Source organism: Epinephelus fuscoguttatus, linkage group LG10 (genome assembly GCF_011397635.1).
Source record: "Epinephelus fuscoguttatus linkage group LG10, E.fuscoguttatus.final_Chr_v1".
Classification (NCBI taxonomy): Eukaryota; Metazoa; Chordata; class Actinopteri; order Perciformes; family Serranidae; genus Epinephelus; species Epinephelus fuscoguttatus.
The window spans coordinates 21,978,451-21,993,397 of NC_064761.1; positions in this window are offsets into that span (position 1 = coordinate 21,978,451).

Genomic DNA, 14,947 nt, shown 5'->3' on the forward strand with positions numbered 1-14,947 from the left:
GGCAATTTTCTGAGCCCCTCTCTGCTCTGTCATCACAACTTTCACAGGATAAGAGCCTCTGCTAAATAGCTAAAATGTAAATTTCCAGAGTGGATTTGCTTGGGGACAAGAGCTGGAAATAGTCCCCCACAGACACAGACATTATCTAAAGAGGGGACATTATCTTCAAGGACGGTTTAACATTAAAATATTGTACAGTATGTATATACGCTGCCAGCATTTCTATTCCCACATTTAGGTGCAAATAAATGCTTAACATGAGCCATGCAGGCTCAGTACTCACTCATCATTTTAGTGTCAGATATGATAATATATATAGGGATGCACCGATATTCGACCAATACTGATAACCCATAATTTCCTGCTTCTCATGGCCGAGAGACAAACACTGACACACACCCAGGCACTGTCTGACTGTCCCACGATAGACTAGCCTACAACTACCAAGTAGAATAGCAATGTGCTATTGATTCATCTCACACATTAATACTCAACTCAGATAAACAAGCGTCTGTGTCTCACGCACACACGCAGCCAGAGACGTAATGATACAAATAATTGCTAAGTGTAGCATCACATGGCTAGCGGTTATTAAGAAGTTTTACAACAGAGTTGAGCTTTTTAAAAGTTTGGCGTTGGATGTGATCGCTGCTGCCAATTAGCTCGTGCTAACACGAGATGACCCTTCAGCGTTGTGTCTAGGCCTGTCACGGTAACAAATTTTGCTGGCCGATTAATTGCGGCAGAAATTATTGCGATAAGCAATAATATTGCGTAATATTGTGCTTTTAAGTACACCCTTTTAAAGAGAAAACATTTATTTAACAAGAATATTTAGGAATGCAAAAAAAGAAAATTTAAATATCCGAAATAACACGTAAAGATATCGAAATAAATAAATACAAAAAAAAATAGACTCTCAGTCTCTCACTCTCAGGTGTGCAGTTAAGTTGGTCGTATTTGCTCTTTTTGTTGAGATGGTTTTAGAACAAACCTGGCATACGGGCTCATCCAAATTACTGGGCTCCCTTCTGTCATTTGGTTTAAATCCAAAACACTCCCACACAGGTGCCGTGGCATTTGGTTTAGGACCAAGTTCCCTGTCTTTCACTTAAGCTCAACAGTTTTTTTTTCTCCGCCTCGTCTTCGTCTTCACGAAGATCGCACTGTGTGTGTGTGTAGCCCATAGCCCCGCCTCCTCCACAGAGACAAAGACACTCGATGACAAGAGCTTTCCCTCTGTTCATTACGCTAATGAACCAACTCACCTGGCTGCCAGACGATGCACGGCAGTGAATGCTCCTGTCGTCCAGTCTCTTTGGTGGAGAGAGACAAGGAAAACAAACACGCATGCACATGGCAGTTAATCGCGGCCGGAAAAGTTACCGTCTCCCTTTTAATTTACCGTGCAATTAACTGACTTATTGCATATCGCGACAGGTCTAGCTGTGTCTAACCTGTGTCTGGAGGTCAGAGATCAGACCCTTGGTGCAATCCTGTTGTCTTCCTCTGGAACTGTGAAAGACGTCCACACCACGACATGTTTTGCCCTCTTGACAGCATGCTGCATTTGTTGTTCCTCTTCTTCTCTGTTTTTATTGGCAGCTCGCAAACCAAGTTTTAAGTTACTTGTACCACCACCCACTGTGTCAGGTGTGTAGATGCTGCCCTTGTTAAGTCAATGAAAGCAGTCTGGCTTTGTGTTATGAGTGCTATTTATTGACTATAATTTTAATTATCGGAATAGTGGATAATTATAAAAATGTCCCATTATCAGCCGATAATTTATCGACCCGATATTATGCATTCCTATATACGTCTGTATAATGTGTGTGTACAATATACCTGATTTGTCTCATCGACTATGTTCATATGCCCAAAATATTTTGTTTTTTTGCCCTTATTCCAAAAAAGACCATATTCTTACGAAGCTGTTTACATGGCTAAGAATGAATACTCCATTTTCTCAAAGCTTTCCAACCACCCTCTTCAAAGATGGACATTACAATATTTGGGCATATCCAAAAACCTGTTGATAACCAAGTCTTTCATAATGTTTAAAAGTAAATGTGTTTTTTCTTTGGACCAGAAATATGGGCTTTTCCATTGGGCATGCATCTATACCCCAGCCTTGCAAACTTATCGCTAGTTGGTTTTTGTACAACCCATCCATGACAATGTACAGAGATGACTGTAAACAGGCAATAGGTTGTGTGTTGCAAACTTTGGTAAAACCCCAATGTAAATGCATAATTGAAATGTTCTGTACACGTCTGAAAAACACTCCTAAAACCTGAATAATACCGACATATCCCACATGTCTAAATCAGAAAATGCTACATTAGAATAAGGCCTAATTGTGAATATCCAAACAGAATATTCTGTTTACATGACCTGTATCAAATGTGGAATATACTCATATTCAGAATAATAGTAACCATGTGGTCACTAAGGCTAAAAAATACCCTTCTTGGAACAAATCCATCAGTAAGGATAAACTAACTGTCTGAATCTATAGCATGGATTTCAGTTTGATGCTATAGTTTCACCACACTGTGGATTTATGATACACAGGATGGCATCACTATATATTCCCCAAACTTTTACAAGTTTCCCTGAACATTTAACAGTTGACTCGGATACACGAGTTGTGTCTTCTAACTTGAGGCAACAGAATATGTTAGAGGAAAGAATTTCTCAGCTGTATTTAGAGGAACACTTGCAGTGAGACAGGCCCGTCAAGCCTATTATAACGTGTTCAGTCTTGAGACGCTGGAGAAGGGAGGATTTGAATTGAGACGCAGGTCTTAAAGCCCTGAAGCAGAAGGAAGTCATTTAAAAAACAGCATGTCTGTTTGTGTCCTCTGAATTATAATGTGGGTCACTGTTTGACTCTGCTAAGCAGCGAGTATCGTCCATTGGAGAGCATAGTTTATTGGGATCAACTGTCGTTTTCTTTTTCTTAAATGCTTCTCTGGTCAGTATGTGCATGAACATGAAATATAGCCGAGTCATTCATGTGATCTCTGAGAGAATACAAAGTGGATCCTGTATATCAGAAGGTTCATGCTGTAATAGCTTGAGATCCACATCACACCACGCCTGGCAAATTATCTCAATTCACTGGGGGAATGGCCAGATTGATGAACACTGATGAGATCTGTGTTTGCTTGTCATCCATAGAAATTTGTAGGACAAAAACAATTGTAAACATTGCCTCCTGAATAAAACCATTAGCATTATGCTGGAAAAACATTTAGCTGTGATTGGTGTGAACAATGAATGAATGAATGAATGAGCGAACAATCCAATTTTCGACAATCTGCTCCGGTAATGTAGTCCTCAACGGAAAGCGGTGCGACAGATTCGGTACAAGTGCATTTCTTTCTAATCAACAGAATCCCTCATAAGCAGGAAGAAATCTCGAAGGCACAGAGGACACAACAACAAGCTGAAGCAAGCCAGCCAGTTCGGGCACTGGCAGCCTCGCTGAGCATGGCTTAGCACTGCCTGACGCAGCATTATCAGGACCGACACATTGGTTGGGCTCTATACCTGCTGTTCACAGCTGTGCCAGCGTTGCTCTCACCTCTGCCAGGCGGCTCCGGCACCTGCTGAAGCTCCTGTACCACTTCAGAGGACAGAGCCGCACACTGAGAAATAGGTTTGATAGCACTGGAAAGGGAAAAGAGACAGATAGCAGGGAGAGAGCAGGAGTTTGCGGGGGTGTTACTTACTGTTCTGCTATGTAGGGTGCTGAATACTTGTTTGTTTATGACTTCTGTGAAAGCGCTGTGCGTGTCATTGGCAAAAAGCCTGCCAGACGGATCGATGATGAGGAGTTGCTGCTGCAGCAGCCACGCTAGACGTGCCCCGATTTAATTTGCCCGCTCTGCGCGGATGAGGTTAACACTTCGATTCTTGAGGCTGTTGCGCATGAAGCAAGTCACACATACTCCTTCCTGGAAGAGCACAGTGTTATTTAATAATTTAATGATATTAATCAACATATTGGTGAGTAAATGCTTACACCAACTGGTCCCCAGTGTGATACTGGAAATTATTAATGCAAATGTTGATAGATGGAGACGCACTTTAAGATCAATGGTATTGCTGATCTGATCTGGTCAGGTGGTCACGTTATTTGCTTACTAAGTGGAAATGATTTTTAAGAAGATGCAGTTGTTTCGTTTTTGGTTTAGTTCATATCATTTTGTCTCAATTAAAGGTGCAATAATGATAAAAAGGATCGTAAAAACTGAATTTGATACAAAGCAACTCCTTTAAAGAGGCTGAAAACACAATTTCCCCATGTTGAAACAATGTTTTTAAGCAAACTAATAGTTCTCATCTGCCCCCCATCCTTATCAAAGTGGTTTCATACTAGAAAGCGAGAAAGCAACCAGCAAAGGTTCTTTGAAAAGTCTAGTTTTTGGGGTAAAAACAAAACTAATATTCCTCAGTTACTTCTCTAAGACATTTATTCATCTTTTTTGCTCCACATGGTTTCGCCATCCATTCCCTGTAGGTTAGATACACACAGAAATACACTTGAAGAGAAAGATGCAAGTGGGAGACACAGCAAGCTCAGATTCCCATTTAAAGCTTCTATTTTTAGACCGTATGAAACAGATCTGCCTCTAGTGACCGTAAAATGGTACGAAAGAACTTGAATAAAATCTGGAATAGAAATAAATATGGAGACAGAGTAGGAGCAAGTGAGCACAACCCTGAAAATACCCTCAGCAGAGAGTAATTGGTACTGTATTGAGAGGGTTTGGAAACCAAAGCCAGGCTTTTACACTTCAATAAAGACATTCATGAACCTGACTTTTCCTGTAGGCAGAGGTCTAATAGCCTGGAGTGCTTTCCTTTCAGGTGAATGCGCTTGTTCTAACAGGTGCTTAATAATAGAGGGGGAATGCAGTGGAAATGGGGATACAAGCCTGAGCCACTGTAAGCAGGTACACGAAACACAATAGGATTAGAGAGTAGATTGATCCTGGCTTTGTGCGCTGTCGTTTGGCCAGATTACCACAGCCACAGTTTTATTGTGTGGAAATTGGACAGAAATTTGTTTTCAATTTGCCTACTAGCTTGAACTGCATTTGGGCACGCCAGTTTCTGTGTGTGTCTGTGTGTGACACAGAGGAGAGGTGCGGAGAGAAGAAATGTACCGTGCTGTGCACGCTACAATTTCACAGGATTAACCAGTTTCCCTGAGATAATTGTGTCGCCAGTGCCACTACATCAACTGTATTCATTTGAAAGCCTGACATGAAACATTGAGACTTCCGTGGCTGCAACAAACTGGGCACACAAGCCTATCCTAACTGAGGGAAGTAGTGTTGAATATCAGTGTGTGCAACTCTAAATGAGTTCCATAAGACCCAGCTGTAACGCTGAACATGATCAGGTACATAGTGTAGCTTGAATCGATTGTGCACAGACTGAGAGCAGGTCACTGCTGTACCTCTTATTTACTGCCACTTCCTTCTGTAACCGCCAAAGCATGTACGCACAAATAAGGGTACAATTACATTCACATGCAATTTCAACAGCGCATGGTGCATTTCTGGGAAAATATTCCCACATGTGCTTGTGGGCACTCATTCTTACATTCTTTTTTAATACGTTTTGAGTATTTCTGCCTTCATTTGATAGTTCACAGTGGATTTTAATAGAAAACATGAGGGAAGAAAAGACGATGGAGCGATAACAATCCCAGCAGGACTCAAACTGTCGAGGTCACAGTTACTCTTACACAACAGCTGAAATCTCACTGCAGAATGAAATAGTAGTGAGGAGAAAAAGTTCGAAGATTCTAAATTTGAACCCCAGAAATTGTGTTGCAAGCTGTCGATGAATTAACCCAGAGACACATTTACCAGTCTGGTTGTTTGTAATAATTCAGCACCCCAGTCTCCCTTGAATTGGATTCATATTGGACAGTTTGGCAGCTCTTATAATGGTACATTCAGTGCCAATACAGGAAGTAGTGTGTTCATTATATAGCAAGGTGAACTTTGTCCACCACTGTGAAGGTCAGGGTGGGGCATGGACATGTAGCATGGCCGGCTTTCACACAGTAGACTTGAGTTAATGTCTCAGACCGGGGTAGACAACCTGCGGCTCCAGAGCCACAAGTGGCTCCTTCGGCCCTCTAATGTGGCTTTCTGTGGTTTTGACAATAACGACAATATGGGTTATTTTTTTGCATTTTAAGGGGCACCTTTACCTCAAATTTTGTCATACCTTATCAGCAGTAGCTAGTCTTGAGTCCCCCTAGCTAGGCTAGCTATGGATTCCATGCCCAAAAAAGGAAAAGTCTTTGAGGAAAGGAGACGATTTAACAGGGTGTGGAAAGGTTTGTTTGCTTTCATCACCAACACTGCAAAGTTTAAATACAGAATAATCACAAAGAGCCCACTGCAGAATAGCCACCTTGTGATAAAGCATATTAATGAATGCTCATTTAGACCTATTTATAATATTGATTGGCTAATTTGGACTTAATAGGTTGTGTTACCTCCATATAAAGCTCATTTATGTTTTGTGGCTCTAGACAGATTTTTTTTTTTTAAATGAAATTGGTCAAAAATGGCTCTTTTGATAGTTTGTTTATTTATGTCCACCATCTTTTCTCAACCTTAATCAAGTTTTTTATCACTTCATCTGAAGGGGATACTTAAGGTTTTTCAAAGTGGGCATGTATGAGTGACCTGTTCTCAGCCTGTGCACAATCGATTCAAGCTACACTATGTAACATAGGCAGTGAATTACCTGCAGAAGATGTCAGTCAGCACGCTCCCAGTTTGGAGATGCAGATGGGAGTACCACCACGAAAGCCAAGTTACATGTGGACGGGGGTTAGCATCAAAATGTATTTTATTTTAGCGTAGTTTAGTTTATTTAAAAGGGGACAGTGCAAAGTAATAAATACGCATGGTATTAAAATGCCAGAATTAGCCAAAAGGCTATTTTCTATCTGTAGTCTTGGCCAAGATGTCATACAAGGCTACCTTAAATACAACAAAGCACAAAAAGCAAACCAAAAAAACAGCACAACAAAAAAAGATGCACAAATAAGAAAAAGAAAACAGGGCATACGATATGGGTCCATGTCATTGGTCCGACAGCCCATTGGTCTGACGGTCCGCGGTGCTGAACGGCTCCCGGCAGGCGTATTTCTGCCTTGATGGTGCGCCGCGACCGGCTCTGGGTCAGCTGGGAAAGGCTTGAGGCAGAGCAGGCTCACAGCTGATGTGTTTGTCACTTTCTTTTTCATTTTAACCCACACCATGATCTTTTCCTGACCCTAACCAAGTGGTTTTTGTGCCTAAACCTAACCAGACCTTAACCACAGGGCATCATGATGATTTCGGAACGGACTTCGGAACAATGAGTTTAATATGGTCGAAACAATGGGATGTCGGACCAATGGGCAGTTCCTTACGATATAAAGGACTTTGAACACATCATCTTCAAAAAAGCTCTACCTCGAAAAATAAATAAATAAATAAATAAATAAATATACCATAAAACTTCAAACAATAGCCTGGTCTATTATTTGCTTAAATCACTGAAACCAACTGGCCTATATTTGGGACACACAAAACTGTTGCTCGGCAAAGAAATACCATCAAATTATTTATTTAAACCAGAATGAATATTACTACTTACTAATACTGCATCAGATGATCTACCAATTATGAATCATTCGTTTTATTTAGCTCCAACAGAGAGCGCATCAGAGAGAGAGTTACGATACTTCAGGATTACGGCACCCGGCATACTGAGACACAACTTGGATTCATTTTTAAGAAAACCCCTTTTGATCATTTTGATCTGAGGACCCTTACGGACTTAAGGAATATGGATAAATTACAGGGTGATCGAAGAATGGACACATAATTTGAGGTAGCCAACAACTGGGTTTTTTATATTCAAAGAACTTCTATAAAAGGAGAATAAACTACTTGGCAACCAGACCAGGCATCTAATTGAGACAGGGGTATATTTGCCAAAATGTGTGGCCACAGACTAGTAAAAGGGACTGAGGGTTGAACTGGGACTAGGTTTTTAATTAAAGTGTTACAATAAGTTTAGGTAGAAGCTATATTGAGAATATTTTACCACTGTTTTCTGTATGCTTGTTGCTGTCATAATCACACATTTATTTTCATGTATTTGTTGTCTCTTCCATGAACTGCTGAAAGTCTGACCCACACAGCTGATCCGTGGCATAATACAGTGTTCAGCACAGTTGCAGTTGCTTATGTGTAAGAATACGGAGGTTCTGCAGTTCGGAAAATGTAGTGCCAAAGGACAGGGCAACCAAGGGCGCTGAGAATATTCTCAATATAGCGTACTTCACAAGGTATTACACTATATTATGTACTTAGTACTTTGTACAACCCCACTTCAAAAATCTGAACAAGGCTATCTCTTTAAAGCCATATTGTGAAGATTTTTGTGGAATTAAAGCACTTTTCAAAGTGACCTGTTTTTGTTTGTAGAAAATGAGATAATATCTGTGAAATTCTCAGTCAGTCCACTTCACTGTCTTTTTTTATACTTCCACAATGTCAGACATTTTGAAATTAACATTGTGGCATTATCAGTGCCTTAACCATACTCTAGTAACAGTACACACACACACACACACACACACACACACACACACACACACATATATATACATATAAACATTGCCATTATATTATCAAGCAATGTCACTGACCACGTTTAGTGAAATCTTGTGTTATGATCTATCCGTCTGGTGAGAGTGTTGGGCTTTATGGCCCACCGAAGGATTTAGTTTAAGAGACAGTTTAGATTTTCAGCTTATGTTTCACGGCTACAGAAGCTTTGACTATCCGTAACACCAGAATTTCATTTTGGCAGATAGGGCAGATCTCCAGCATATCAATTAGGTGAGATAAGACTCTCTGTTGCAGCCTCTCTTCATGATTAGACTGATAAGACAGCTGTATTATTACATAAAAAAAACCTCTTGCCTGGCTCAGCTTAACCTGCACTCAGCACCCTTTACATTCCATGATTTCACTACTTTAGTGCGCAGGAGTCGTGCCGCGTATTGAAAAAGCTCAGCACGGCGCACATATCCATCCAGTTTTACCCCATTTGCTATTATTATTTGAATTGCATTGGACTGTGGTGACTGTAAATTGGAAATGGGAGTGCGAGGCTGAGACCACCTCAGTCCCAGTATTTTAGGCACAGTTCTGCCTCAGTGAGTCAGGCTGATTGGGATGCAGCAGGGTCTCTCCCTTTCTCTCCCTCCTGCTTTCTCCCCGTGTCTCTCGTTCTGCTCGGCCTGAAACAGACATTCTGATGAAAAACAGAGGGGGCCAAAATGTTTATGAAGGCAGGGCACATGCAGGAACACACACACACGTTCACACACACACACACACACACACACCCACACACACATATGACTTGTACGTGTCGTGCATACACAAATACACATATGTGCATTCAGTGGAGTTCCCAACAATCCCAGAATTTCAATACTGCTCCAATAGTGCTGCAAAAGATTTAATTCAATATTTAATCTAGCATATGTTCAATAATTGTTTTACCAAATGTGCTTGTTGACATGTCCTTCCAGCCTCACTGACAGCCAACAAGAAGAAGAAGAAGAAGAAGGAGGAGAAGCAGAATTAGGAGGAAGTCTTAAAAGACAAGAGCTGCAGTCTGGAACTTGACAGCAGATTGCACCAACAGCTCAAAACATGAGCAACAATGTCAAACTGTCTACCACATCCTAGACCAGCTCCTAAAACACAGCAGCGCACTGCAGGCAAATGAAAAGCAGATGAGTAAACCAGGAGAAGCCTCCGGTTTGCACATCTGACGTGAATTCAATTAGTCCAGGTGAAGATGATAACGCAGCGAGTGGAAATGAAGATTTATTGAGATATATGAGTCTGATGCCCTCTATTATTCCTAGAGGACAAAGTACATTTGTGGAGGATATCATATAATTAATCATCAAACAAAACGTATCAGAGAAGGGATAAATGACTTAGCAGAAAATATAATCCAGTCCTTTGCTAAACTCCTTTCTTAAGGAAGATCAGAATTCCTTGACCCTCTATCCAATTTGTAACACCAGAACTTTACTGAGTACACTATTTTTGCGTTAATTTCGTACGATCAGGCATTATAAAGTGGAATGTTTCTTTTAAAGTGAAGTAGCTCAAGTTTATTGCGGTTTGTAACAAAACCAGTGGTGGGCGATATTGTATAGCCTAATGAAGGCTCTCATACCAAGCGCAGATATAGCCCATTCATGCATTCACATGCAGTGGTTACATCTAGGTATGGGTGAGGATTGTGTGCGGACGTTGCTCCATCGTTGTAGGTCTGTGAATATAAATGCACCTGACATGACAACGCTGATGGAACTTCATCACCCAGATGTGCCGATCACTGGCACCCTTCTATAATAAATAACAGGTAAAAGTAGCACGCACATGCCCAAAAAAAATTTTATGCTAGGTGCTGGACCAAAAGGTAAGTATGAAATAAAAAGATAAAGTCCGCACACCAGAGGCTGCTCCTTGCACAATTTATTCATGCATTGTTGTAACGTTTCGGGCCCCTGCCCTTCATCAGACATGTCTGATGAAAGGCAGGGCATGAATAAATTGTGCAAGGAGCAGCCTCTGGTGTGCGGACTTTATCTTTTTATTTCACCCTTCTATAATAAAGCCTATTCATCGTCTACAACCTGAAAATGAGCACGGAACAGGAATGGAGCACTAAGGGTTCTCCCTAACTTTAGGGTACGCGACATGCAACATGAATGTCATGGCATGTTAGCTTTAGCCTGGATGAATACTATGGTGCCATGGTGAGTCATCAAGAGTATTATACCCCTTTTTCACAGTCATGGGCTGGCTTGGCTTGGTTTGGGCCGTCAGCCCAGCACAACAGGGCTACTTTCTTGAAGGTGTGTCTTAAACTGATGATGGCTGGTCTTGAGGGATGACGTTTAAAGCAGCAGGCTGATCCATGGCTAAAGTCCCCTGTTATTTTTGCTTATGTGTTTGTCCACAGCAGGGCAGGTTAAAAGAAGTTTACCTGTTGGAGGTGAGCTGTTTGCAGAGGTGCAGTAAGAGCGTGTTGTCTGCAGCTCTTCATCAACATCTCACTGTGGCTGTTTCTGCTTTCACTTTCCTCCCTGCTGTGTTATTACACTTGCCTTAATTGAAGAAAAGCTGCTAACAAAACTCCGCTAATTCAGTAATAAAACATTTCATTTCCTACAGATTCTTCACAATAAAAGTCTCCTGTTATTTTGTTAACAACTTCTAATACGGCTGAATATGAAACAGTGAAATAAAGCATTTATCTAAAGTACAAGCAGGACGCAGGAGAGAAATAAACTCTAAACCACACAGATTCAGTCAGAAGCAACAAAAGTACTGAGAGCTGAACACAGACTTTGAAAAACGCCTTTCTCTCTGGTCTCCTGCAGACAGAGGTGAGAAGAGTCTTGTAACACACGTCCTTGTTTGGTGGGGGAGAAGGGGGGTTGTCTGCGGTTGGCTGCAGTTGGCAAGATGTCACCACTACCTGCTTGAGAGTGGGTGGCCTGGCTTTTGGACCTACTCCAGAGAAGGTCAATTCTGGCATGGCTTAGCGTGGCATGGTGAAAGCAAATTGGTGCAGCATGGCTTTAGTCGACACGGCCAAGAGTGACAATGGAAAAAGAGTATCAGACTACCTTACTTTTTCAGATTCGCCTCTCCAAAATCACTTTAGACGTCTTAAGTAAAAGGTCTTTTTTTTTTTTAAATGCAGATACACTCTACTGCAAAATCACTCCCACGATTCTAAAATGAGGAATTCTATCCAAATAGAGCTATTCAAGTTTTCTGGTGAAAATTTTAAGTATTTTTTTGCCAACGCAGAAAAAGGAAATGTATTACAGTGTCACTTTTTTCCCAGTATTGTGCAGCCCTAGTTAAATCCCAAAGACTCACACCGAAGCTGTGTTAAGCAAACAGCCTCATTCTCACTTGAGAAAAGAGCTGAATATTTCTTATTTATTTTCATTTTTACTGATTCTTGATATATATATATATTATTTTTTTTTTACCTCTCTTGCTTCTCTGGAACCTTGAAACTTGGGGGTATCAAAATTGTTAGGTATTAAACTCAACATTGGTTGTGAGGCAGATATTAAGGCCATTGTGACAGCAGGAGTACACATCCAAAAGCAGATATTAAATCAATAACACACACAAACTGCTCCTTGAATCCATTTTATAGCACCACGGTCACTTGTGAAGCCCTCGAACTGGCCTCGCAGAATCTCGCTCCATCAGACCATTTTTGTCACCGGCTGCCTGGTTGTTTTCTTGTTCTGGACTGCACATTTCACTGAGAGGTTCTCTAAACACTGGAGTTACCAAATGGCCAAATACTGAAGTGGGATTAAATGGAGCTCAGTGGACATCATGTCTGTACACCTTGATCTATAGGTTTGGTTTAGATTTTGCAGGTGCTGATTGTCTTGATGTATACTGATGAAGACCAAGTCATGTTCACTTGCATTCCTTCTTTTCTGACACTGCCGACTTTGTTTCCAAATCTTGAAGTGTTTTGCACCTCACTTCTGTTTCCGAGATGAGCACCCCCAGTGTCTTGTTGATCTTTAAGCCCCCGTGTCTTTCATGTTTGTGCGGAGTCAGCCAGGCATACGGTGAAGATTAACCACACATTGTTCTGTTTGTGTTTGTGTACGTCCCTCTGTAGCCTGTACGTTGGGGAGAACAAAACGCCATCTGAGCATGTCCAGGATTATCATCATCTCCATGGCGACTGCCTCCTCTACCTCCTGCTCTTTCTCTCCTCGCTATACTCTCTGTGTCTCTGTGTGGGTAATCTGTGGCGTTCGCTCCGCGGCGCCCACTCATTCATCTCCCATCCCTGCCACGAAATCTGAATTCTGAAATTGCAAAAGGAGTAATAAACAAGATTGACTGCAGCTCTCCCTATTGATCGCTGCTCCAATGTGCTCGCGTGATTTGTAATATCCCCCCTTTCTCTTCCCCTTCCTCCAACAACAGCGTCCAATGGCCAGGCCACATAGAGACAAGGCAAATTATGGCGGGACAGGAATCAATTTCTACTACATTAAGCTTCTTGTTCTCCCGTGGCCATAGGGGTTTAGAAGTGAAGGGAAGCATGTACTCAGAGAAGACGCCTGTGAAAGATATAAAACCCAGAAGAGAAACCCTCCATTGTGCTTTTCATCTCAAGGTGATTGTATCAGACACCAGTGTGCTGCCATAGCGGCTTCAGTATCATTAACAAAAATCTTCAAAATGCCAACATCAGTTCTTCTTTACTTCTTTTCTTATCTTCCTGGTGTCCCAACAGGACAAAGGATCCAGCCTTCATGGGAAATGTAGGACAAAAGTTGAAAGAAACAAAACGATGAGACAGAAATTAAAGCAGATAAAAGCTTGAATTTCTTTAGAAGATACTGCAGAACTTTTTTTTCCTATAAATTTGAACACGACTTTGATAACCAAAGCAGTGGAGTTTAATGTTGCTGTCTACGTCTTTAATAGAAAACAGCCTCACTGCGTGGCTCTATTTATCATCCTCTGATGAATAGTTTAGTGAACTCCATGGCAGCTTCTACCTCTCAGGATTAACGCTGTTGTCAAATATATAGGAACGCGCATAGCTTCTGATCAAAGACTGTGCTATCATTAAACTAGGTGAGATTACACTGTAGCTCTTTGACAAGTGGTTGCTTGAGTCTCCTTGTCCCATTTTGCAGGATGTGTGCACTGACATGAGACCAGCTCCCATTTGACGCGGTGTGTAGTGACAATTTTTGCCACGGCCTGAGCAGTTTGATTTGTTATCCACTGATAACAATGTATGTGTGCATTCAGCATAATCGCCGCTATACATGAACAGAGAGGAGAAAGGAGGAGAGGGGAGAAAGGCTGAGGAGTCTTTCATTTCCAATTCTAAATTCCACAGCACACCACCAGATATTTAAGTCCAATAAGATGCGGAATCCCCTCTTTCCCTCCTTCTCTTTCTCTTGGTTATGCTTCCGCTCCTCTTATTACCATGTTTACAACTTGTTGGCACCCTCAGAGCTACGTTGGCTCCGGTAGCGGTGGCACGGAAAATAAAGGGAAGGAATTTTGAAAACATGTCAGTGACTGTGCTGATATAAGAGGATCAGACATGCAAGAGTGGAATTGGGCCCTTAAGTGTTCCAAAAGAGAATAAAGGGCGAATTATCATTTAATCCCACCCTGGTCAGTACAAGTCGGAGGATGAGAGGAGAGACGAAGGATTCATTTGCGCTACAAAAGGATGTGAGATACTGGGAATGGTGTCAGACAAAGGTTTGTGGCGTGGGAGGATGAGGGAGGATGGTGGTGGAGGGGTCATGCCTTCCATCTGTAAGCCAGTAAACAGCAGCAGAGCCACTCGGGCAGAACAGGTAGAGACATTCGTCTTTGCTGAGATTTCCCGCAGGAGAATCGGCTCCTTTTAAATATTTTATGACTCCTAGACTTAGTGAACAGCAGGGCCACAGCGAGGAGAGGGGAAGGATGATCTGAACAACTGGACTTCACTCACCTGTGGTTCACAAACCACACACTTTGAGAAATGTCTTTGACTCATGTTACAGCAGGATCATGAATTTGTAGCTTTTTGCTTTCAACACAGTGGAGTCATGGTAACATTTCGGGCCTCCTGTTTAGTGTCATACCCGAGAAGGCAGATACTACGTGCCTGTCGGTTGCGGGGAAAAAAACAAAACAGTTATCTTGTACTGTAGATCATCACTTATTGCATTCCGCAAACAGCTGGCTAGGTTTCATTTGCAAAATAGGCCTGTGTCACAACATTGCTCCAAACAAAAGTTAAA